Genomic DNA, 27,280 nt, shown 5'->3' with positions numbered 1-27,280 from the left:
TAAGTAGACGTGCTTCCCTGATGTCTGCCAATCACAACTCAGGTCTCAGTAGTGACGTCTCTTGAACTTCTCCAAATGATATGTCCTAGCAAAGGCCCAGCTAAAAACAGTAAGGGCCTTCTTGGTGTGACTCTAAATCAGCAGGGTATCTGGGGCACAATTCAATACTTCTAGGCCTTGGGTGCCCCAAATGAAGGGCTCAGATAAACTAGTGCTCTCCAAATACAGCTGTAGCACATGAGATAATTCTAGTTGCATTTTTAGTTGAATAATCACTAAAATGTTAATTCGTTTATGACAGAAGGAAAATTAAGATAGGAAAGCACCCCTACTTTCCTGTTGCAGGAAGTGGAAGTGTGTGCCAGTCTACCTACATTTAGTGAAGAAGCTGTAGGGTCTGTACTGCTGGCCTGACCGGCTGGTGGGAGGAGAGATACAGCACTGTGTCTGTAGCGCATGACTCAAGCTGGTGAAGTGTCGGCTGTCTCTGGTTCCCTCCAGTGACAAAGGGCCTACAGAGAGATGAAACAAAACCAAGTTAGATGCTCCCTGGCTGTGGAGCTGCCAGTACCAAATAACTGTGACTTGATGAAAATAAGTCACTAAAAATTCTAATCTTTTAAGAATCATATTTTGAGGACAATTGTTATTTAAAAAATAAAACCAAACTTTTAGGAATGAAAACCACCTAAATGCCCATCCTAGAGAGGTCATGTTTCATTTCCACAGTGGATGTCCCAGTCTCAAGAAAGCTCTGTACAGCCAGGGTTTCTGCCCTGCATTATCCAGCCCAAGCTCCTGGGCTGCTCTGGGCAAATGGCGCCCTCTGCTGTATGTAGCTGGGCAGTGGACAGATGAGGAAAGACATTCAAGTGAAACTGTTCAGAAGAACAAGACTCAATGTGTAGAGGGTACCCTGCCCTTTATGTTCAAAACACAGGGAAGCAGGGAAGGCATGCTGTAGACAACTCCAGAAGATCACGCAAGAAACTGAGGAGCGGCTGCCTCTGTGGAAGAAAACAGGGGCATTTAAGGCTGGATGTGAAAGACCCGCATTTTTGTATTTTGAGGGATTTTTTTTTTTTTAACCACATGCATCTATTACTTGAGAAAAGGTTTTAGAACAGCCATGTCTGAGAGGAAGCCATCTGACCAGTCCCAGGGATGGCGGTTTCACGTGAGAAAGAAGGCAGAGGTGACAGGAACAGGTGGTGATGAAGGAGTGGGACAGTGCTGGCAAGATCAGTGCATGCACAGATTCTTGAGCTCTGTGCTTCACTAGAGAAGTGACAGGATTCAAACAGCCCTGGAGGGAAAGTGGCCTTTAGGGTATTGGCTTGATAAACACAAAACAAAAACCTGACAACAGCTGTTTTCAAGTCTGAGCGAAGCCATGCAGAGGACAGTAACTGCAGATTCATCAGCAGCATCAACCATGACTCACAGGACCAGAGAAAGAAAGCGGGTAAGGACAGGGAGAGTGACATCTAAGGGTGGTAGGAAGCCATCGAAATAATTCCACTGAATACAGAGACCCAAACACAAAGGGATAATCTTTGATTACTGGACAGCACTTAATACGACCATTTTGTTTCAAATGTAGGCCTATGAGATAGATTTGCCAATGCCACAAGGTACTGGATGACTGGATGAGATTTCAACACTAATTTCAATTCCAGATGATTTGCTCACCTGTGGGGAGGGAGATCGCACCAAGCACACAGATGTCCTCTAGACCTGTAGCCCACCTGATGAACTACCAAATAAAATGTAGCCAGAAAACATTGGGTCTTCATTTTTTTTGAAGTTGTTGATGGATCTTTATTTATTTATATGTGGTGCTGAGGATCAAACCTAGTGCCTCACATGCTAGGCAAGCACTCTGCTACTGAGCTACAACCCCAGCCCTGGGTCTTCATTGTTTAACAAACCAGAACTTTATCATTACAAATCTCATTCTGCTATACACAGCCTTTCTTGTAAACACCTTCATCTGCAACACATATCTAATATTAAAACATTTCATCTTGCTCTGTTCAGCATTATAATCTTTAATGTAGTTCAAGAAGTGTAAAAATTAACAGATATTTTTTGAAAGACTGAAATATCACTCATAGCTAATAATGTACCCAGCCTAAAAGAAACCAAATGTCAAAAATAAAAAGAAATCAACTTTAGAATTTAGAAATAGCCACTTGTTTTTTGTTTGTTTGTTTTAATGGGAGGCAGAGAAGAACTGGGGATTGAACCCAGGGCTTTGTACACATTAGAAATAGTCACTTTTTCTGGGTGCATGGCACATGGCTGTAATCCCAGTGACTCAGGAGACTGAGGCAAAGGATTGCAAGTTCGAAGCCAGCCTTAGCAACTTAGCAAGAACCTGTTTCAAAATAAAACATAGGTCTGGGGATATAGCTCAGTTGGTAGAGTGCTTGCCTTGCATGCACAAGGCCCTGGATTCAATCCCCAGCACCATCAAAACAAATAAACAAAGAAAAAATATATCAAAAGGGCTGGTTATGTGGCTTAGTGATAGGGTGCCCCTCAGTTCAATCCTCAGTACCACCAAAACAACAGTCAATTTTCATGCACACTTGTATAAATGGTTTTGCTTACATTGTGTCACGATTTTTTTTTAATATTTTATTTACATTTTAGTTTTCGGCAGACACAACATCTTTGTTTGTATGTGGTGCTGAGGATTGAACCTGGGCCGCACCCATGCCAGGGGAGTGTGCTACTGCTTGAGCCACATCCCCAGCCCCGTGTTATGATTTTTTAAAGAAGAAAGTTCAGTAGTTCAGGCTGAGTCACGTTCTGAAGCTCACTTACAGATCACAATCCACCTCACTTATCAACTCTGTTCCGATGCTTTGAGTTCTTATTAAGTTTAGGTCATGAGACCCCAGACTCAGGAAGCAACAACCCTGCAGCCTAAAGTGGGATAGGCCAGAACCCCTCAGGTGGGGACGGAGAGGCCCCCAGGGTTCTACCTTAGCACACATCACGTTCTACACCAAGAACTCCTTCCTTCTCACTTGGGTCTCTTCTAGGAAAACTGGTTGGTGAGAGATTTTAGAAAATTTATTACTATGTTTCTGACTGATTTGTTGCAGCATTTAGAAAAATAAAGTGATAAGGAAAGCAATCAACTTCTTAAAAGTCAGGCAATTATGAATTTCAGGAAAAAACGTAACAGTAGAATACTACCTAGCTCAGCTCTGAATGTGCACAGAATTTAATAACAAAAACAATGCCCAGAGATTCAGTCCAAACTCTGCTTCTACCTATATTGGAAGAAAGTAAGGGTAAGGATAGACTGCTACATCTCCAATTAGCATAACAATGTTGTTTAAAGAAGACTGAATGTATTTAGAAATATAACCAGAGGAAGGTGAAAGAATTACTGTCCCTAGATGATGGGAAGGAGCAGAAAAGGACTAGGAATGAAAGCTCTGAGCCTTTTACGACCTTTTGGAAACTCAATTTTTTTTTTTTTTTACTTCCGGTGTGGAGCTGGGGATTCAATTGCGGGCCTTGGGCACCCTAGGCAAGGCTCAACCTCTGAGCCGCACCCCCAGCCTGAAAGTTAATATTTTAAGGAACAGCACAGCAACCTGCAGTGAGGATAGCTATCCCTATCAGGCCCTACACCGAATCAGGTCAGGGCAGTGCCTGGCACATGTTAAGGGGTAAATAAACTGTTTATAAATCAGTGAGTGAATCAACCAAGCAACAAATCAAACTGGTTGATTCACAGTGGGTGTGACAGGTCGTAGGAAATCTGCCATTAAGGAGAAAGCCCTGTCAGCTGGACTTCTCCCAGGATCTCCAAGGCATCTCACAGGTGGGTCTACAAGAGGAAAAGGCAGGAGACCCACAGGGAAGCCCAGCACTCAGGAGTCCCAGAAGCTCAAGGTGAAAGGGCCAGGCTTCCTTGCACAGCAAGGTTGGCCTGGACTTCCCAGAAGGCAGCTGAAGAGAGGCCCTGCACTATGTCAAGGAAGTCTGTGTCCACAGGAGGGGGCATCACAGCAGCCAGAAAGCTCTGGGACCAGCCCTGCTTCACTGGCTGTGTGATTTCTTTCATTCTTTTTTGGGGGAAGGTACTGGGCATTGAATTCAGGGGTATTTAACCACTGAGCCCCATCCCTAGTCCTTTTTATTTTTATTTTAAGACAGAGCTGGCCTTGAACTTGCAACCTCCTGCCTCAGCCTCCGAAGTCACTGGGATTACAGGTGTGCACTACTGTGCCTGGCCTGGCTGCATGATCTTGAACAAGTCACTTGGCTTCTCAGAGATTCACCTTATCATCTCTAAAATGCGAATAAGCTCATGAAAGCCAGTGTGAGGGCTGAACAAGGTGACATGTTTCAAGCCTAGTGCACAATACCTACTCAAAAATGGCAACCATTATTTTTTAAAGCCATGAATTACAACAACTGCAGTCATAAAAAATTTGAAAAATACTCAAGACAGTATAATACCATCATCAAGGAAATGCCTTGTCCATTCACATTTTCAAATCTACAGAAACTCTTATTAAATCTTATGAGAACAGATACTTCCCAAATGAATCTCACCATTGCTGAGAGTGGTCTTCAGCGCCCAAACAGAAGCTGTTGGAAAGGTGTTCAGGGAAAGCTGCCAGCACCAGAAATGACCTGTCAATTAAAAATAAGTAAATAAATATTTTTTGGTTCCAGTGCTGGGGTTGAACCCAGGGCCTGGAGCCTGCAGGCACGTGCTTCACCACTGAGCCACATCCCCTCTTCGTTTTTTGAGAAAGGGTCTCCCTAAGTTGCCCAGACTGGTTTCCAACTTGCAATTCTCCTGTCTCAGGCTCCCAAGTTGCTGGGATTACAGATGAAGGCCTCTGCACTCAGCAAAAAGTGGAGTTGTTTTATGGTGTGGGCAATAGAACCCAGAGCCTCACATATGCTGGGCAAGTGCTTTACCACTGAGCTATGTCCACAGGCCTCCAACAAGAATAAATAAATAAATAAAATTTAAAGATACATTCCTACATGAAGAGGGACATTTAAAATAATAAGGTGAGCCACCTACTGTGGCACAAACCCGCAACCACAGATACCAAGGAGGCTAAGGCAGGGGAAGTGCAAATTCAGGTCTCGAGATATAAAGGGTTGAGGATGTGGCTCTGTAAAGCACAATAGGGTGCAATGCCCAGTACCCCAAAAATAAATAAAACAGTAACATTCACAGAATAATACCATCCACAGAATTAAAGAACTAAGAGAAGTGGACGAGTGATTTCCAGGCTTAGTGACCACTGGCCAGGTAGCTGCCATCATGCTGCACCTTCTCTTCACCCTCCCATCAACCAGGCTTCATGCTTGGCAGTCACCTTAAAAATCTCTCTGCCGTGGGCCACACCTCTGCTGTGGTCCTGTTGCCACTTCTTTGTTCAGGCCTTAGCATCACTCAGACACAGGTTCAAGGTTTTTTAATGGGTCTCCCACCTCTCCCCTTGTATTTACCACCTTTCTACAGTAAGAGGCTTCATCAATTAACAGCCCTGACATGTCCTTCCCTGGCTTCCTGCTGCCAAGTTACAAATTCTGGGCACAGCCTGCAGGACTGCCACATGGCCCCAGGCTTCCACACCAGCCTCCTGCTGCCCCTGCCCCACCCTCCCCATAGCCATCCAAACACACAGTTAGTCTTGAATTCGCTCTCATACACTTTTGTATATGAGATCCTGGATCCACCAGATCCTGGATGCTCAGCAGCTCTTGTGAAACCTCCACCCTCTGGAGCCCCCACAGCACCAGGCTGACTGTACCTCCCTGTGCAACCCTTCATACAGTGTGGTTCTCCAGGACAGACTTAGACAGCATTTGTGGGCAACTGGTTTTTGGCAGAGGGACCATGACCATTCAATAGGGGAAAAGGAATGTGTTCAATAAATGGTGTTGGAATAACAGGGTGTCAACCCATAGAAGAATGAAGTTGGAGCCCTACCTCACACCTTATGTACAACTTAATTCAAAATCGACTAAAGACCTGAAGGTAAGAGCTAAAACTATAAAACTCCTAGAAGAAAAACAGAGGTAAATTATCATGACCTCGGGTCTAGCAATGTTTCTGAAACATAACTCCAAAAGTACAAGTGATAAAAAGAAAAAAAAGAAAAAACCCATAAACCAGACTTCACCAAAATCTAAAACCTGTGTTTCAGGGATGGGGATAAAGCTCAGCTCAGCAGTAGAAGAACCAGCATGCCTGGGTTCAGTCTCTAGCACTGTAAAAACAAATAAACAAAAACCTTGTATGCCTCAAAAAAACACTATCAAGCCAGGCTTGGTGGTGCACACCTATATTCCCAGCAGCTCTAGGGGCTGAGGCAGGAGGATTGTTGAGTTCAAAGCCAGCCTAAGCAACTCAGTGAGACCCTGTCTCTAAAAATATACATAAAAAAGGGTTGGGGATGTGTCTCAGTGATTAGGCACCCCTGGGTTCAATCCCCAGTACACACACACACACACACAAAAAAACCCCACAAACTATCAAGAAAGTTAAAAAACAACATATCGAATAAAATTCTGCAAATCATACATCTGATTAGACACCTATAGACTCCTTACAATTAAATAATAAAATGAAAACTCAATTTTAAAAGAGCCAAAACACTTGAACAGACATTTCTCAAAAAAACATGTAAAAATGGCTAATAAGCACATGAAAATACATTCATTATCCATCAGGGAAATGCAAATCAAAATTTCAAATTAATACCATTTCATACTCACTAGGATGGCTATAATCAAAAGAACAGATAATAAGAAATGTTGCTAAAGAAAAATCAAAACCCTCACTGTACCCTCAGGTACTTCGAAAACATTCTGGCCATCCCTCAAGTGTGGAATTACCATTTTATCCAGCAACTCCATTCCCAGGCACATACTCAAGAGAAAAGAAAATAGACACACAATGTAAAAACATGGCATGCTGATGTTTACAGCAACATTAGGCATAATAGCCAAAAGATGGAAAACAACCCAAGTGTCCCTCAACTGATGAGCAGATAAAGTGTGGTGATGGACACATTACAATTCAGCCCTAAGAAATTCAGGATGATACATGTTACAATGTGGATGAATCTTGATGACCTTGCACTAAATAAGCCAGCCATGTATGTGGTTCTACTTATATGAAATGTCTAGAACAGGAGAGCTAAGAAGAGTGGAAAATAGATCAGTGGTGGCTACAGCTAAAAAGCTTCCTTCTTGGAGTGATAAAAATGTTCTAATTAGGTTATAATGATAAATGCACAGGTTTGTGCAAATATTGTGCACTTCAAATAGATGAACTGTATGGTATGTGAATTATAGTTCAATAAAGCTGAAAAAAAATAGTTATACACAAGAAGACAAAAAAGGGGGAGGCGGGGAAACACACTTTGGTGTCAGGAATTTTGGGTGCAAAAACCTATGTCCCTTGCTCAATCTGTGTGGCTCCCTCCACCACCTGTATAAAGAGTGTAATAACAGAATCTACTCCATAAAGGGACTGGGAAGGCAGTGAGGAAAAACGCATGAACAGAGGAAGACAGTGGCTGGCACACAGTTTAGACTCATGAAGGAAGACAGCCTTGAAATACTAGGAAATGGGGGAAGAAAAATAAAAGGGAAGAGACAATCATAAAGACAAAAGAAAAGAATATTAAGGTCAGATTTTCTGCCAAGATTGCTGGTGAAATTTTTTGCTGCAAAATGAGTTACCAAAAAAAAAAAAAAAAGAACTTTGAGGGTTTTAGGGGGCTCTGACTTCCAGAATTAGAAATGCTGAACTGTGGACTTAACAACAAAATAGGGTAGAGAAGGCACGCAGCGGCCCTGGAGCCAACCTTAGGCAACACAGCAGCAGGGCGCCTTCCTAGGGTGCACAAAACCCACCAGGGCCCCGGGGGACAGGAAAGGCGACACTGCGGGCTGACGTCCGAGTCATCTGTCTCTGCACGGAGGCCACCGGCCAGCTGGAATTAAGCTGACGGAGGCCAGTGCTCTCCGACTCCACCTGGACAACCAGCATCACCTTCAGAGCCCCGCGGGCGCCTCTCAGCCCCGAACCCGGTGGGCATCACCATGTGACCCCGGGGGTCGCGCCTGCCCGCCGGGAAAGCAAGGCTCGTCAGTTCCCTCCTCTTCACCTAAACGAACCGTGAAGAACCGACTACACTTCACGGTCAAGTTACAGCGAAGCCCCCCGACGCCAGAGAGGCAGGGAACGCGCTCAAGGTACCCAGCGGTCCCGGGCTGGATGGGAGAGCCGCGGGACACTGCTCACTTCCCTCCGCTCGGACTCCCGCAGGCCCCGGCGACCCCCGGCTCCCGCGCCCCCTCCCCGCGCTCACCGGTCTACACACCGCACACCGCAGGAAAGCGGCCCTCAGCGCGCACCGCCGCCGCCATGCTGAAGCGCGAGCCGCGCCTCCTCCCTCCGGGGCAGCCGGTCCTTCGCCTGCCGCGAGGCTCCTCGTCAAACGGCGGGCCCCAGCCCTTGGCTGGAGGTGCTAGACCCGAGGACCACGCCGTAGCCCATATCCGGTTGGAAGCATTATCCGGATGGGCCACAGGGTAGGTTGGATCAGGCGTAGCCGCGGACAGCTCCGCGGGGTCCTCGCGCTAGGGCCCGGGGGCGGGGCTGGGGCGGGGCCAGCCCGGGGCGCGGGTCGGCGAGTTGGAGGCGGCCGCTTGTGAGCGCCGGGGAGGTCGGGCTGGCGCTGCGAGCTCTCCAAGCTACCCAGGGCCGGGACCCACGAAGTGTAAGGAGGATCCACAGGGTGGATAAGACAGGGTGGAGAGATTGAAACCCGCTCCAGGAAAGCCTTGCAGTTTTGCAGATGAAGTACTTTGCTCGAGTTTCACAGGCATTTCTGCATTTATTCTGATTCCAACGTGTGGTCGTCACACACGCGTATCCCAGGGTTTTCCCGTTCATCTCAGGCTCCGCTTTATGCAGTCTGTTCTTGCACAAATGATGCACAAACCTGCCACAAAGGACGGCAGGAATGTGTTGTGAGAAACGGACTCCTGCTCAGATGGTCTTTAAGGATGGATCGGATCAGGGTTAGAATGTTGAGACATACAGAAAAGTAAAAATCGGGGCAGAGCCGACCAAGACTGACATAGTTGGCTTGGGGTTGTGGCTCAGCGGTAGAGCACATGCAAGGCCCTGGGTTCGATCTTCAGCACCACGGAAAAATGAATAAATAAAACAAAGGTATTGTGCCCAACCACAACTAAAAAGTAAATATTAAAAAAAAAAAGTGACACAGTTGTTGTGCACTGCTGACCTTTGTGGCTAAGTGAGACAAAAGCCAGTTCAGTATGGACAGCCCAGGTCAGATCGGTGGCAACTTTCTGGTCGGTGTTGTGGTCAAGCCTTCAAATGCTGTAAGGTCAATAGCAAGTTTGTTTTTTATTTTGGTTGGCATGTTGTTTATACCTAAATAATTATACTTTTGAAATAATTATACATTCACAGGAAGTTGCAAAATTAGTACAAAAAGATACCCATGCACCATTCACCCAGTTTCCTGAAATGGTAATATTTTACAGAAGTATAATGTGAAAACCAGGAAGTTGGCATTGATGCAACCCACTGAGTTTGTTCAGATTAATCAGTTTTGCATGGACTCATCCGTGAAAGTGTGTGTGTGGAGTTCTATGCAATTGTAGCATAAGTAGACTTATGTAACCACCACCACCATCAATGTACAAAACTTCTGTCTCCACAAAGATCCCTCCTTTCATCTGTAGAGACACTCATCCACCCTCCCACCATCTGGAAGATGGCAACCACCAATCTATTCTTCATATCTATAATTTTGTAAACTTGAGAACATTTAGTTATTACCATCCTACTCACAAAAGAAGAAATTCATGTGTTGACATAAGATGAATAAAATTTATTTATAGACACCATTCAAATGTAGAGAGAAGAAATTGAAATAAAATATGTATTTCATTAAAGATTAAACTGAAACAAATACAAAAATAAAAAATAAAAAAAATAAATGGAGTCACATAGTGTGTGATATTTTGAGTTGGCTTTTAGACTGTTGATGTCTATTCAAGTTGGTTTATAGTTTCTTACTTTTATTACTAAGTACTTATTATTACTGCCATTTGTTTAATCATTTGCCCTTTCTAGCATATTTGGCTTGTTCCCAGTTTGGGCCTATTCCAACCAAAGCTATCATAAACACTCATGTACATATTTTAGACATTTAAACTTTAAAAATTGTAGCAAATACATGTAAACTTTACCATCTTAACCATTTTAAGTGTGCAGAACATTGACATTAAATAAATTCATATTGTTGTGCTATCATAATCACCTTCTGTTCATAGTATTCATTTCCTCTGTGCTGGGTGTGGTGGCCCACACCTATAATCCCAGCTGCTTAGGAAGCTAAGGCAGGAGCATCACAAATTCAAGGCCAGCCTTAGCAACTTAATGAGACCCCACCTTGAAATAAAAACAATAAAAAGAGCTAGTGATATGGCTCAGTGGTAGATCACCCCTGGATTCAATCCCTAGCACTGGGGGAAAAATTCTTTACATTTTGAAAAACTGAAATTGTACTTACCAAATGTTAACTCCCCCTCCCTGTCTCTCAGCCCTACCATTCCCCTTTATGTCTCAAGAAGTATGCCTACTCTGAGTACCTCATACAAGTAGAGTCACACAGTATTTCTCCTTTTTCTCGTTGATTTCACTTTAGTAGCATTTGGCAGAATCGTCCTTTAGAGATCAATAACATTTGCATGCACATGCGTATGCACAAACATATAACTCCATATATATGTCATGTATACAGCTGTTGCCTATATATAACTCCATCCCTGTGGTGTTTATATAGTCACTTGTCAAGGGACAATTGGGTTATTTCCACCTTTTGTCTATTGTGAATAATGCTGCCATGAACATGGGTGTATGAGCATGTCCTTGAGTCCCTGCTTTCAATTCTCTGAAGTGTACACTAACCCCATACCTATTTCTGCATGGGCATAAGATTTCATTTCTCTGGAATATGCCAAGTTCTAAGATTCCTAGATGTATGGTCAGTATATGCTCTGTTTTTAAAGAAACTGCCAGCTGGGTGCTGTGACACATGCCTGTTCTCCCAGTGGCTCGGAGGCTGAGGCAGGAGGATTATGAGTTCAAAGCCAGCTCAGCAACTTAGCAAGGCCCTAAGCAACTCGGTGAGATCCCATCTCTAAATAAAATATAAAAAAGGGCTGAATATATGACTCAGTGGTTAAATACCCATGGGTTCAATCCCTGGTACCAAACAACAAACAAAAAAACTGCCAAACTGTTTTTTCAAAGTGGTCTTAGCATTTTATATTCCCATCAGCAATGTGTAAGAGATAGATGCTCTCTGCATGCTCACTAGCATGTAGTATTATCACCATTTTAAAAGCTGTTCTAGCGGGTATATAGTGACATCTCCTTATGGCTTTAATTTATATTTCCCTAATAGTTAATAACACTGAACTCCTTCCATGTGTGTGTGTGTTCTTTTCTTAACCATCTATCTGCATATCCTTTTTGGTGAAATGTCTGTTTGTATGTTTTGCTCATTTTCTAGTTGGATTATTTGTTTGTTTGTTTGTTTTCTTTCTTTTCCCCCCACTACTGGGGATTGAACTCAGGACCACACACATGCTAGGCAAGAGCTTAACCACTAACCTACAGCTCCAACCCTGATGATTTCTTCTACTGTTCAGTTACTGTTCATTTCTTTCTTTATTCTAGGCGATTCCATTTTCAAATAGATAATTTGCGAATATTTTCTCACAATCCACAGTTTGTCCTTTCATTCTTTTAGCAAGGCCACTTGGCCATTCACCAAGCAACAGGTTTTTATTTTGATAGTCCAGTTTATTAATTTCCCTTCATGCATTGTGCTTCTGGTGTCGTGTCTAAGAACCATATCCCTAATTCATGGTCTAAAGCTTGTCTCCTGTTAATTTATAAAAGTTTTGTAGTTTGGGGCTTTACACTTAAGTCTGTAATCCATTTTATTTTGTTTTGTTTTCTTTTTGTAAGATGTGTGAGGTTGAAGTCGGCTTGCAGAAGGGTTCAGACAAGCTAGTCACTTCCTCCCCCAGGAGCCAGGGGTCCCCTTATCCTCATTTCTACAAAAGAGCCTCCCACAGCCACTGCTAGTCCACTCTGCACCCACATGCATCCCCATGTTGCCCAGTGGGACATTCTGTATCTTCCTTTTATAAACTGCTGTTGAGCTCATCTGTCATTGTGTGGTCAGCCATCCACATGGTCCTTGAGCCATTTTTAGTGTATTCCCAGAGCTGTGCAACATCATCACTGTCAATTTTAGATCCATTCATCACTCCAAAGAGAAACCCCCATACCCTCTGCCACTCCCCTGATCCCCATCTGCTACCCCAGCCTGAAGCAATAGCTAGTCTACTTTCTATCTCTATAGATTTGCCTCTTCTAGAAAATTCCTATCAATGCAGTCACACATGGTCCATTGTGGCTGGCTTCTTTCACTTAGCATAACATTGTTGCGGTTTACCCATGTTGTCGCAGGTATCTGTACTTCCTTACATTTTATGGCTGAGTAACATTCTGTTTGCCTGAATATACTACATCTTATCCATTCCTCAGTTGATGTACATTTGGGTTACTTTTGCATTTTGTCCATTATAAATAATGCTGCCATAGACATGCATGTACAACATTCGTGTAAACATGCTTTTGTTCTTTTAGATATGTACCTAAGAGCAGAATTGCTAGGTCACATGGTAACTCTGCCAGACTGTTTTTCAAAGTGGCTGTAATATTTTACAGTCCTACCAGCAGTGCTTAGGATTCTGATTTCTCGCCAATAGTTTTGGAGTTCAAGCATTGCTGTTTTAATCTGGTTGTCTTTTATTATCCAGTTTTATTGGTTCTTTGAATATTTTGGATATAAGCCCCTTATTGGTACATGATTTGTAATTATTTTCTTCCATTCTGCAGGTTTTATTTCCATTACTTAATAAGTATCCTTTGAAGCACAAAGACTTGAGTTTCAATTGTGTTTTTCTATTTTATTGCCATTGCTTATGCATTTGGTGTCATGTCTAAGAATTTACTGTCAAATCTGAGGTCGTGAAGATTTGATCCATGTTTTCTTCTAAGAGTTCTTACATTTAGGTCTTTAATCTATTTTGTGTTCATATTGGTGAGATGTGGTCCAACTTTATTCTTGTGCATAGGCCCTCCAAGTGTTACATCATCATTGGTTAAGGGAAGGGAAAAAAGAAAGAAAAAGATAAGGAGAAGAAAGAAAAGACTATTTTTTCCCTATTGAATGGTCTTGTCACACTTGTTGAAAATTAGCCATCCATAGACATGTAGGTTTACTTCTGAGCTCTCGATTCTATTCCATTGATCTACAACATCTGTACCACACTATCTTAACTGCTGTTGCTTTGTAGTAGGTTTCAAAGTTGTGAAGTATGGGGTTTTCTACTGTGTTCTTCTTTTTAAAAATTATTTTGGCTATTCTTGATATCTAGCAATTCCATGTAAATATTAGAATCAACATGTCAATTTCCGCAAATAATACAGCTGGGATTCTGATAGAGAGTGCTTTACTGTATAGATCATTCATCTTGACAATAGCATGTCTTCTGACCATGAACATGGGATGTTTTTCCACTTCTCTTTTATAACTTCTTTAATTTCTTTCAACCAGTGTGTTTAGCTTTCAGAATATAAATGTTGCACTTCCTTTTTTATTTTATTCCTAAGTATTTTGTTCTTTTTGGTGACATTATACATGGAATTGTTTTCTCAATTTCATTTTTGGATTGCCCGTTGTGCATGTACAGAAGTAGTAGTGATTTTTGTATATTGATCTTGATTCTAGCAATGTTGTGGGACTCTTGTATTCTAATAGGTTTTAGTGGATGCTTAGGATTTTCTGTGTACAAAATCATGTCATCTGTGAACAAAGAGGTTTTCACTTTCAGCTAGCTAATTAGCCTCTTAGGACATGTGTTGTTCTCTCCCTCTCACATTTCTTTTTACCACTCTAGTGCTCTGGATCCTGACATTCTCTAGCTTTTAACAGAAGGGGACACTCACAGTTGTCTTTCCTTAATCACAGAATCTCTGTAGCTCACTTGGATTTATTAGAAGTTCCAGTTAAGAAACCTGTCTTATTATTTGTTCATGAATTTTCTCAGAACTGAAACTGGAGGTTATCAAGCAGAATACGTGATCACTAATTTGAATTCTCTTTAGAATATAGTCGACCTGAGGGGATGTCAGACCAGATGGCAAAATGTACTGCATTTACTACACAGAGTTTGTCAACTCATGTGCACTTAGAGTAGGTTTGCGTGGCAGCATCATGTGACTTTAGGATGCTTTGAAAACAAGGAGGGTTTCCTAACCTCTGCTAGAACCCCCATAAAAATGAACAAATTAAGGAACATGTAGATGCAGCTTCCTTCCTTCTTGGAGGGGTGGCTATCATCAGGGCTGTGGCCCATGCAAAGTCAGAATGAGAAATGGCACCATGGATGTGAAAGGAAATGCTCTAGCAAGCAGTTATGCCAAAGTAGCAGCCTCAGCCAAAGTTATGCTCCTAAATGGACCCCAAAGAGTAAATCTAGAGTGATTCAAAGAGATTATTACACATTATCAACGTGAAGACCCTGGTTCTGAAAAAAGAATAATATTAAAAATTATAACCTTCACTTGGATAATCTCTAGTGCTCCCAAAATGGCTGCTTTCTGGTATCAGATTATTTCAGATGGATAGTATCTAAATTTCTCCATGTAGTTGCCCATCACAATACAGACAACTTGGTCACTATCTTAAATTAGTATTGGAGAAGGAACTTTTAAAAGGGAGCTTTTTAACAGGTTATTTTCAGGTTATGGATCACCTGTCAGCATAATTCTGGAAATCCTGCAAAGGTGGGGCATGGCCAGGAGCCTAAGCCTCCGGGGCCACCCTGCACACCTTCGGGTGGGTCTTACCCAGCTTCCATTCTTAAAGAGTTGGAATATGTACGCATCAATGTATATCTGTTTTCAGGATGAGCTGAAGCATTTTCTTGCTAAACATGCACAGTCCTTACAACCACTAGCAGCTGCTTGGTTTTTTTCCCCCAATCTGAGGCTCCTAACTTTCATATCAAGTGATCGAGGCACATATTTTACAGGAATCATTAGAACTCCATAAGGCATTACCCCATGTTTAAAAATGACACTGTTTTTACCATACATAATCTCCCAGAAAGCTTGAAAGAACCAACATTATTCTTAAATTAAAATGAGCAAATTTTTCAGAAACCCTTGAACTCCTAGCTAAAGGTTTTACTCACAGAATTCCTTATGGCCATAAGATTCACTCACTTGGGACACATCAGTTCTTCCCCTGAGAACTGGTACAGTAAGGCCCACTTACTTAGGGGTTTTGCCTCCAATGATAAATCTACACTGCTATTCTCAGGCATGGAAAAGTACTGCAAAGGACTTGGGTCTAGATCCTTCCCACAGCATCTTCCTAAAGACCCTCTTTGTTACATTAAACCACAAGATTTTGTCTATTAAGAGTCACAGGGGAAAGGTTGAACCTCCTTGCAAAGGACCTTTCAAGGAACCACTAACAAAAGTATCACTAACTCTGGAATAAGTTATTGACAGCAGCTCTCCCTGGGATACAGATCTGTGTCTGTGCGTTGGCACAGGAAGTGATGGGCTGCTGCATTGCTCTGGATTTCTCATTGGCTTGACGTGGTGGCATCTGCGCTTCTTTCTGAACTTGGATCAATGAACAGGCTAGACGTCACATTAAAGAGAACAATTTGCTCCTTTCTTCTGCACGGCCTCCATTTCTTATCAGATATTATGAAGATGATATAACAAGATCATGTGCTACAGTGTACATGAGCAATGGAACATTCCCCACGTGGTGAAGCCTCTCTCCAGCAAGAGAATGAGCAGAAGGGGGATCCATAAGCACACAAGCGGAAGATGGCCACACCACTGAGCCACAGGTCTGGCTCACACTTCTTCAGCAAGCATCATGGAAGCCAGAAGGTGACGTGTGCAGCAGTCATCTCAGACATGGCCTGAACTTGGTCAATCACTACAGCTCCTCTGTCTTTTGCCCCCACTACTAACTCAGGACCAATCATGGAAAGTCACATATCTCCCTGAAGCAGCCACATGAGATGTCTTGCTCCCAGCTAGGTCAGCCCAGTTTTCCACGCCCACAGCTCTCAACATGGGGCACACCTGAGCTTCCTTTTATTATTTTTTTTCCATTGTAAAGGTGTCTCACTCCCTGCATGCATTTGGATGTCTGCTGCAGGTGGAGGTGGCTGATGACTTGGTTATAGGAACCTCTGAATCATCTCTGACTGCTCTTATTTGAAAGGCCTTTATTTCCACATGGGCAAAGCCCTTCCTCTTCTAGAGAAGAAAACCAAGTCCCAGAGAAGGTCATTGAGGTGACCTCCAAATGTCTTGGAGTATTTGGCACAGATTCCTGTCCCCCTCTTCTTCCTTAGTAATTGTAGCTGAGCTCACTCCTGCTGTGTTAGACAAAGACTTTGGTTTCCAGTCTCCTCAACAGGGAGTCTGTAAGCAGGAGTGATACACTGCATTTGTTTATTGAGGAATGTCTGTAATCTTCATGTTTGTTACATGTTTGTTGGGGACCGCAAATCAAGATGGCGCCTGGCAGTTTGCCAGGAGGAGTGGTTTGTAAGACAACGCCACCGAGCCATTATTGGCTGACTGTTGTATCTAGATAATGCTAATTGAGTCGAGCTGTGTGTAATCAGTTAGGTATGTATACCTCTGCTGTTCTGCAATAAAGCGGCTCTTACTACCTTGGGTGCCCACTACCTTGAGTTCCCTCTGAGTTTTCCCGAAATGAAGCAGTTCCCGCTTCAACCTTCAAGTAGCTTGTCACCTCCCAGGTATTTGGCCCAGACAGACTGCAGTACATGTTTAATTGAATAATAAGTGAAGAAGGATTTTTGACTGATTTGTTTTAGGGTGGGTGCTATGTAATAAAGTATTTGGCCGATCCTTGTTGCTGGTTCCTTGGAATTTCCTGAGCAACAAGAGAGCCCTTGGACCATGCATGATATGCAGAGTGGCAGCCTGGCCTTGCCAGAATTACCAACCAAATGATTCGAGGGTTGGGGCTTTGAGCCATGTGGTATCAGTCCATCCTCTAGGGAAAGGAAGGGGGCTGGTGACTGGGTTCAACTGAGGGGTCAAGGATAGAATCCACTATATCCGTGTAATGAAAGTCCAATTAAAACCCTGGACCCTGATGCTCAGGTGAGCCTCCCTGGTTGGCAGTACTCTGTGTATTGTCACACATAAGTGTGCAGGTAGCCTAATGTGCTCCTGGAAAATGACAGGAGCTTTGCATTTGGAAGTTCCTAGACCTTGCCCAATCTACATCTCTTCCTTAGGCTGGTTCTACTGGGTCTCTTTTAGCTATCATTAAATTTATGATGACAATGTAATATTGTATGGTGGTGCATATCCATGATCCAGTGACTCCAGAGGCTGAGGAAGGAGGTTGTCAAGTTCAAAGGCAGACTCAGCATCTTAGAAAGGCCCTAAGCAGCTTAGAGAGATCCTGTCTCTGATAAAAAATAAAAAAGGGTTGGGTTGGGGATGTGACTCAGTGGTTAAGCACACCTGGGTTCAATCCCTGGTACCAAAAACAAGCAACAAAAACATAGCCCTTTGTCCTGAGTTCTGAGAATCATTCTAGTGAGTTATCTAACATACAGGGGTAGTGGGTAGCCCTGAATTTGTAGCCAGCTCTCAGAAGTGAAGGTGGTCTGGGGACTCCTCAATCTGTGAGTTCAGCCTTGTAAACTACCATGTTTTTAACCCATGAAGTTTATCCCAATTCTGAGCAGTTGGCATCAGAAACTATTACAGTGCAAAATCTAAAAGCACTCAATTTCTATTACACACACACAAAAACACACCACACTATCCTAAAGATGAAACTATGCTAATCTATTTCTGAATTTGAAAAACAGGAGGCACCATTACATTTTTCTAAGGAAATGTTTAATTGGCAGTTTTCTAGAAGGAAAGCTTTTCAACTAGTACAAAAATATGAAATCAGCCAGGTGCACTGAGAAAACGTGGGAAAGTCAAATTCTTTTTTCAAAGTAACTCCCAACTGGTGAGAACCCACTGGAAGCTCCCTTCTCAGAGGAAGCATGAGACATGACCTTCAGCAACTGATAAGAGTGGTGAGATGATGAACAGAAAAATACTTAAATGGTTATCACAAGACCAGAGAACCTCTGGAAGGTGTGGTCATTCATTGTGGCTCTCCACACTTTAGAGATTTAGTAATTTACCAAAACATTGAATCATCTCCGTAACTCAGTTTTAGAACACCCCCGCCCTTGTCCCCATAACATTGTGGTCACTCTCATTTGCCATTCTCAGGACACCACTAAATCTCATTTGTCTCTGAAAAATGTTCTTTTCTGGACATTTCCTAAGAATAAAACCATATAATATGGACTCTGATATCTGCCGTCTTTCATTTAGAATAATGTTTTTGAGGTTTTTAATTTTTTATGACAGCCATATTTTAGTGGTTTTCATCTTAAAAGAAGATTTCATTCCAAAAATTCCAAATCTAGTAGCATGCAGTTGCAATGGGAATTGCTTCTTGCTCAGATACAGACTACTTGTGGCCTCACAGAGAAGGTAATGTGCTACAGAGAAACAAGGACACAGGGTGTCCTATAGCAAGGGCCTTCAGTCTCATCCCCAAACTACAGCTGAACCCACGGGAGGAGGCCAGCCCAGGAAGTTCTGCAGGGCAATGCTCTCTAAAGATCCATCTCCTTAGCCTAATCATGGCTGGGCTAGGTCACTGATGGCTGTCCACCTGCTCAGCCTTGTCACTCTGGCACCTGTGACACCCCTCCCCGTGATCCACAGGATGTGGTGACCAAGGACAGGCACAGTTAAACACTGGCCTCCGCAGGTAGAAGGCACCGGGCAGGCCATTTTCAGCTTCCTTTCAGCTCATGTGGTGGATTTCAAATCTGAAAGGAATTTTCCTCACATTCCTTCAGCTCCCAGGGTTTTTCTCTGGGGTGAAGAATTGATGTATGCCGAGTTCTGAGTTATACTAGTGGGTTTTCTCAGTTTTACCAAAATCAAAGAGTTGCTCTAGAGGTAGGCACAATGGCATGCACCTGTAGTCCCACACACTGAGGCAGGAGGATTGCTGGAATTCAAGACCAGCATGGGCAAAACAGCAGGATCCCATCTCAAAACAAAAATCTTAATAATACTAACTTCTAGCATGGTAGACTAGGAGCTTGATAGACCCACTTGCCTAAAAGGTGACTGTTCTACAAATTATCCAGTATAACAAAGAGCAGAAGAGCCAGCAGAGACTCCCCACATGGTCCACATTCCAGGGTTGTAACCAGCAGGGGGAGCTCTCCGGCTTCTGAAGGGATGGCTCCACCCCCAACACACACACCCCAAGGTTCTCTCCAGTATGAATTCTCTGATGTGTAATAAGGGGTGAGCCCTGATGACGGCTTGCCACATCCACACCTCCATCTTCCAAAGGGTATATGGCTTTGGGATTTTTATTTTATTTGTTTTGATACTGGGGATGGAACCTAGGGCCTCACACATGCTTCATAAACTTTAGGATATTTTAAATATAAGATTTAAAGGGACTTTTTTAGATGGGAATTTTAGATTAGAAATAAAGTACAAGCGTACTTTAGGTTAATGATTGGTTAGGAGAATTAGAGTCTGGTTACGTAGCTTGGCATTAGTTAATAAGAATATAACATATCTCGGGAAAAATAGTGAATCTTGGGAAAATCTGAAAAATGTAAATAAGTGACATATTTTATTAATGATTCTGTACTTTTAATAATTACACAACTGAAGGTCATATCCTGGAAAAATGTAAATTAATGTTACATTTTTTGTACCCCCAATCATGGTTAAGGAAATGTCATGTCTCGGCAAAGTTTTAAATTATATAATCAATGACGTATTCTGAATCTATAATGATGAGAAAAATTGTAATAAAAGATGACCCAGAGAAAGCTGCATCTCTCTCTGGAGATTGCTCCAATGGAACGACTCCTGTCTCATCTTTTCGCCGACGCCACTCATCCTTCAGGACTCCCTGGACCCCGCTAGGGCAGGACCCCGGCAAGAATGCATTTGGATTCACTGTACACTATTGCAACACAACTTTTCATTTACCTAATTGGACACGATGTAGCATTGCACCCTATGTTACTCATCCATGTACCTGGGGGAATAATGTCCATCTCATTCCACCATCTATCCTGCCCCTATGCGCCTTCCCTTCTCTTCCCTCCTCTTTGGTCAAAAGTTCTCCATTTCTCACATTCCCCCCATTTTGGATCAGCATCTAGTTCTTAAGAGAGAACATTCAGCCTCTGGGTTTATGGGATTGGCTTACTTCACTTAGCATGATAGTCTCCAACTCCATCCATTTACCTGCAAATGGTATCATTATATTTTCTTTTAATGCTGAGCATTAGTCCATTGTGTTTATATAGGATAATGTTTTTGTATCCACAGCAGAACATCTAGGTTGCTTCCACAGTTTAGCTATAGTGAATTGAGTTACTATAAACATTGGTGTGGCTGCCTTTCTACAGTATGCTGATATTAAGTCCTTTGGGTATAGACCGAGGAGTGGGGTAGTTGGGCCAAATGGTGGTTCTAATCCAAGTTTTCTAAGGAACAATAGAGTTTTGAACTGGCTGTTGGTCACCTGGTGGTACTCCATGGGGTCCTCCAAGCCTGGCTTGCATCTGCCTCCCCCCATCCTCTGGGATGAGCCAGATGCTCAATCATGTCATCTGCAGTAAATGGCTTTCCTATGTCCTGTTCCTCATCAGCTCTGTTAGCAGTTGTGTATATTAATATGGCCCATGAAGAAGGCCAAATTTATGCCCTGTTTCCAAACCTCATACACACACACACACAAAAAAAAAAATTCTAACAATTAAAACATTAATGACACCTATCAAATAATTGTGAAAATGGGTAAAATTATATGTATACAAAAAAATTTCAGAATACACTGCTGCTGCTCAGAGCTTGTCAGAAACGCTGCCACTCAGAGGTGCTGGAGTTTTGCACTGACAGAAGCCACATTTGAAACAAGCCCCGAGGCCATACCTGAACATACCCAAGCTCATGTGCTTGTACTCCACACTGGGTTCCTCACCTTGGCGCCCTTGGCCCATCAGGTCATATCCTTCTTAGTCTGTAGAGGTCTTCCCCATGCAGTGTAGACATTCAGCAGCACCCATGGCCTCTACCTGAGTTTTGCACCAGCACCCCTGACTTGTGATAACTCAAAAGGTCTCTAGGCATTGTCAAGTGACCCGAGGGGAGGGGGAAAGTCACCTGTGTTGAGGGAGCCCTGCCTGGCCTGGACCAGGATCTCAATGAACATCAGTGGAGAAAGGCATTGCAGTGCCCATGAGGACATGAGGACAACAGCAGAAGCCCTCTGTCTCAGGGGCTTGAATTTGCTGTGGATCCTGTATGTTCTGCAAAGGGACCCCAGCTTCCTAGATCTGATTCTATTAGAAGGTGTCCTTGCAAATGTAGCAACTGAGCAAAAGTGAGCTTCTCCATCCGTGTGGATTAGACAGGACCTCAGGTAGATCTGCAGGCATGTTGTAACCAACAGCCAATCAACATACGCTTAGAAAATCATGGAAAGACTAATGACGGGGGTGGGGTGCTTCACAGATGCCAAACCCACACCTGCCTTCTTAGTCTGTAGAGGCCTTCCCCGTGCAGTGGTAGACATTTAGCAGCACCCATGGCCTCTACTTGAGTTGTGCACCAGCACCCCTGACTTGTGATAACACAAAAGGTCTCTAGGCATTGTCAAATGACCTGAGGGGAGGAGGAAAGTCACCTGTGTTGAGACCCATCAGCTTCAGGGTCACCTGGGACCTTGTTACAAACACACATTCTCAGACCCCGCCCCAGATTGGCAAAACCAGGAACTCCAGTGGGGCCCAGGAAACTGGTTAACTCTCTGTGAGACACAGGCACTCTGAGGTGGAAGAGGACTCGGGAAAGGCCCTGCAGTGAATCACTATTTGGTGACAGACAGGTCACAGGGGCCACAGCATGACCAAGAGGTTGCAGGCTGTGGGGGATAAAGAGCCCAAAGCTGGAGCCACATGGGAGGGTTTGCAGCCAACACTTCCCCCTGTGCTATCTCCATGACCTTGGCCAAGTGACCTGATCTTTCAGTGCCTCAGTTGTCACCTATGGAAAATGGGGACAACCAAAGCACTGTTCCTCCTGCAACTATTGAGGGATGAGGAAGCTTTTATGATAAGGTGCTTAGAAAAGTGCTTGGCTCCAAGACCTTCGGACAAGTCAACTAACTGGTCTTGTCTTCACCATCACTGGTCTGTCTTGCCCCCGACTGTTCCCCTACAAGCCAGCCAGGCAGGTGCTTCCTTCTCTGCCACATCCTCAGCAGGGAGCCCTGGCCTGGCCTGGACCAGGCTCTCAATGAACTTCGGTGGAAAAAGGCATTGCAGTGCCCATGAGGACATGAGGACACCAGCAGAAGCCCTCTGTCTCAGGGGCTTGAACTTTGCTGTGGATCCTGTATGTTCTGCAAAGGGACCCCAGCTTCCTAGATCCAATTCTATTAGAAGGTGTCCTTGCAAATGTGGATACTGGGCAAAATTAGACGGGACCTCAGGTAGATCTACAGGCATGCTGTAACCAACAGTCAATCAACACACACTTAGAAAATCATGGAAAGACTAAAGGTGGGGGCGGGTGCTTCACAGATGCTGTGTGTATTCTTTCTCTACTTCTAGGATTCTCTCTACCCACCTCTTGAAATCAGTCATACAACTATCCACATTTCAGATATGTAAACACTGAGGTCCCAAGAGGTTACAGAACATGCCCAAGGTCATTGTCCAGTAAGCAGTGAAAGTGTTCTTCTCATGCTGGTCTGATTCCAAACCCATACCTGCCTTTCTTCCCAGGGCACTTCCTGGTCTGCACACAGGGATGACATGCCTTAAGATTGGGAGGACAATCCTAATTTCAAACCTTCTACCTCACATTATTCTGAAGACCATCCTTAGCAGCAGAGCATGTGTCTTATTTGGCTTAAAAACTCCATCTCTGGTAGTAATGAGATCTCTCTGCCACAGCCCCGCCACACAGCCATTTGGGACCACAGGAGTGTGGAGAAAGAGTGACCACAGGAGTGTGGAGAAAGAGTGACCACAGGAGTGTGGAGAAAGAGGACACAATTCAGGAAAGCGAAATATGAAGAAGCAAGAGCTGAATATACTAGAACAGACAGGACCAGCAGAGAGAGCCCAGCAGAGAGGCCTAGAGAAGTGCTGGGGCGAGCCAGAGCATTCCACGGGTATTGATGAAGTTCTGCTGTGTGCCTGGCACTATGCTGAGAAGTAGACGCTGCACTGAGCACAGTCTCTGACCTTGCCCTGCTAAAGATCCCAGGGGATTCAAAGCTGGATGACATTGTCCAGCACTATGCCATTTCTTCACACCCCAGCTGACCTCCAGCCCCCAACACCATGGCCTATTTGCCTACAATGAAGGCCAGCAGCAGCTTCCCGTCATGGCTGGCAGGAATGGGTAGAGAACACACCAGCTCTCTCACCCTGTAGGAGGGCTTCTATTAGTAGCATGATCTACATGGACCCCCAGCACTCCTTAGCAGGACTGTGCTTAGTCACTCAGTGACAACAACTGGCTGGTACACCCTGTCTTCCAGTTCCTAATCACTTCCTGTTCCCACCTGGAGTTTTCTAGCATCACCTCCCAAGAAAACTACTTGCTAACAAATCTGGATCGCCGGTTCTCTACACTTTAACCTCAGGGAAGGCAGAGCACAAAAGAAGGTTCTAGAAATGTTTGCCGTGATCTCAGTCTATCTGGCCATTTTACCCCTGTTGTTGGTTCTCCTTGGCTGCTCTGACTGCCCTGATAGGTTTAGGAGAAAAGACAAGCTGTATTTTGGCATGTAAAAAGAATTCAGGACAAGTCTCTTTCACACAACTTACCAAGTAGGGGCATATGTACCAGAGTTTAGGACTTCAAGGCTGCTGTAAAGTGGTTCCCGGGCTCTTCTGGTCCTCACCCTCACTCAATGTCTTTTTGTTGGTGATGGAGTTCAGCAATGGATTACTGGGCCAGAGACTTGTTCAATATTCCTCAGCAGTAGCAAAACTCTGTTGCCATTATAGGTAGCCAACTCCAGTAGTAGCATGATCTACATGGACCCCCAGCACTTGCCCCCAATCTGCCCCCCCCAGCAACCATGCTGTCTAAAATATACTCATGCTAAATTGTGTGGAAGAATTCTACATCTAGCAAAACCACAAGAGCTTGCAAAAGCCAGCCCAATAACATTTAGAGGATTCTCTCTCCAAAGCAAGCTTGCCAATGCCTGAGTGCCCACACACTCTATTGGCACCAACCTCACCTCCTTTTACAATGCACATCCACCAAGATATCATCGCCTGTGGTGGTTGCGCAGGCCTCTCCAACAAACAAGGTGTTTTCAGATGCACGTGAATAAACTTACCAAAAATACTGGAAGAAAAAATTCACTCTCTAAGATATGATGACGGAGCTGCTCTGTGATCTAGATCATCCGCCTCTCCTGCATCCTCTCTCTTTTCCTCTGTCTGGCTGGACCTTCACCTCAGCCCAGAAGGATGTCTCCTTTCTAGTCAGAAGCCCTGTCATGGCGTCCATTTCCAGGCCCTGATTCCTGGTTAACTGCAGCCAGAGCTCGCTTTCAAGGTAGTCTCTTCAGATCCTTTCCCTACCCTAACCACAGTGTGGGCTCTGGCCCCACCCTTACTCTCTACACCACCATTCCACATTATGGTCTTCCTGTCCCTCTCTGTGACCCAGGACTGCCCATGACTGACCCCACCCAACAACAAGCTGTTGAACCACGTGCTATCAGGGGTAGAAATGACCAGAGATGGCTAACTTGAAGATTTCACAGAATAGGTCATGAGACAAGGAATATCCTGAACCAGTGAAATGACATAAGAGGAAGTCAATGAATTCTAACCTCAAGGGCAAATCCTACAGTACACTGGCTCTCAAATTCAGCTACACACTGGAGCCACCTGGGAGCTGTGCATAGTACTGACCGCTGGACCACCCACTGGCCCTGGGCTGATGGAATGGCTCTGGGCTAAGATGGGACACTGGGGATTGTAAATTACCAGTTGAGTATAATATAAAGCAAACTTTGAGAACATTGCTTTTTTCCCCACATGAAGAACTGTGTGCATGCAGATGCAGAAGTACACAAATCTACAGCATATACCTCCTTGAGGGCCATAGATTAAATGCACTGCAGTCACCAGCATCCTGGCTAGGAACACCACCAGCCTCCTATTTCCACCTTCCAGGTGATTGCAGCCCTGCCATCCAAGCATGGAGGAGTCCTCCCTGCTGAGAAATTTCAGTTTGCAGAATGGAGAGCCCTCTCTCCTGGGAGTCCCTGCTTTGACAATAAGTGCACTGGAAAGTTGAAATCAAGTGGGAGGCACATGGGCAGGCTTCCTGGATGAGGCCCTATTGAAAGGAGGATGGGATCTGAGGAGTGGACCAGAGAGAGGAAAGATGGGAAGTACAGCAAGTACATTCAGAGCCGAGATCAGGCCCAAAATACAATGTTGGCTGATAAGAGAGCCCTTGCACCAGGATCAACAATTTTGAGAAGGCAATGAGGACTGCCTGAAAAGATCAGTTCCACAAAATTCCATGGAAACCCACTCATCACACCTTTCTGAAAACACTGGAAATGTAGGTTTCATGCAAGGAACTCTGGGTGACAGATGGCAAAGTTTGCCAAATGCAAACATGCCTACCAGCTCTGAGAAGCCATTCTCATTCACACTGCTTCAACCAGGGAAAATCCCCACGTGTTCACTGAGAACAAGTTAGCTTGTGCCACTTGAAGCTGCTTCAACAAACAGCTTCACTTCTGCACTTCTAAGCTGTTCTCCTCAAGAACTTTCAGAGCACAGTTCAGGCATGAAACACGAAGGGTGCCACAAAGAGTTCTCTTGAATCTAGCATCACCAACTTTCAGGGGAAAAGAGGACCAGCTGAGAAGATCAGTTCTCCAAAGTCTCACTGACATCCATTTGTCACACTTGTTTACAACATTCACTTGAAGTGCAGGTGCCCACATGAGTGAATTGTTTTTTTTTTTTTTTATCAATGGCACAGAGGCTTCAATGTGTAAGCATGCCTGTCACCTGTAAGAAGCAGTTTTGAATTCTTCTAGGTCCACAGGAAAAAAAATAGCATGTGCTCACAACAAAGTTAATCAACAAAGCAAATTGAAACTGCTTGCAGCAAACAGCTTCCATTCTCCCATTCCCCAGCTATTTTCAGCAATCGCATCCAGGGTCCAATTCCAGCTCAATATAAAATGTGTGCTCCCAAGGAAGCCTGTATAATTGACATCACCCAACTTGGGGAGGCAAGGGGAATGCTGAGAAGATCAGTTCTTCAAAACTCCTGCTTTTTCAGAAAACTCATTGAAAGGCAGGGTACCCACTTGCAGCCATCAGTGGTTGAGAGATGGCACAGAGGCTTCAATGTGAAACCGTGAATGCCAATCATTACAAGTGCTTCTGACACACTCTAGTGCAACCTGGGACACCCCAAAGTGCTCAACGAGAACACACTTTGTTCCTGCAAGTGGAAGCAGCTTGCATGAACTGTTTCAATCAGGAAATTCCAAGCTCTTCTCAGCAAGCACATTCAGAGCACAGTTTTGGCCCAATAGAAAAAGGGTCCTAGCAAGAGGGTCCCACACCTACGATCACCTTCATAAGGTAGCTTCCCATCTTCTGTGTGGAAGTGGGTTTCTCCTTGGCCCTTATGCTGTAGAGGAGACCACTAGGAGCTAAGCTTCACGCAGGACCATCTGACCTGGACTTTTTGCAAGCCCTATGAAGCCCTCACACATGCTCAAATGCTATAGGACTCTGCAGACCAGTCCATGCAACAGTAGACATTCATTCATTGTCTAGAGTCTACAGGTTCCTAAATGCATGGCATTCATTATCATCAAATGCACAATTTTGATCAAAAACCATCACAGTAGATTAGGTAACAAATCATCACAGTAGA

General features: G+C 44.0%; 1 protein-coding gene and 1 long non-coding RNA gene across 5 annotated transcripts in view; one reads left to right on the top strand and one right to left on the bottom strand.

Moving 5' to 3' along the window:
* Positions 1-389, bottom strand: part of LOC144369278 (uncharacterized) — a 43,111-nt gene extending 42,722 nt beyond the window's left edge. For all 4 annotated transcript variants that reach the window (XR_013428752.1, XR_013428751.1, XR_013428753.1 and 1 more), the window contains exon 1: positions 375-389. The gene's annotated coding sequence lies outside the window, so the exon portion shown is untranslated. The remainder of the gene's footprint in view (positions 1-374) is intronic.
* A 7,011-nt stretch (positions 390-7,400) lies between these two features.
* Positions 7,401-20,177, top strand: LOC144369280 (uncharacterized). The gene is made up of 2 exons (XR_013428755.1): positions 7,401-8,262; positions 8,336-20,177. It is a non-coding gene; the product is annotated as an uncharacterized LOC144369280 (long non-coding RNA).
* The last annotated feature ends 7,103 nt before the right edge of the window (positions 20,178-27,280 follow it).

The sequence above is a fragment of the Ictidomys tridecemlineatus genome, chromosome 12 (genome assembly GCF_052094955.1).
Source record: "Ictidomys tridecemlineatus isolate mIctTri1 chromosome 12, mIctTri1.hap1, whole genome shotgun sequence".
Lineage (NCBI taxonomy): Eukaryota > Metazoa > Chordata > Mammalia > Rodentia > Sciuridae > Ictidomys > Ictidomys tridecemlineatus.
This window is presented reverse-complemented; position numbering and strand designations above follow the sequence as displayed.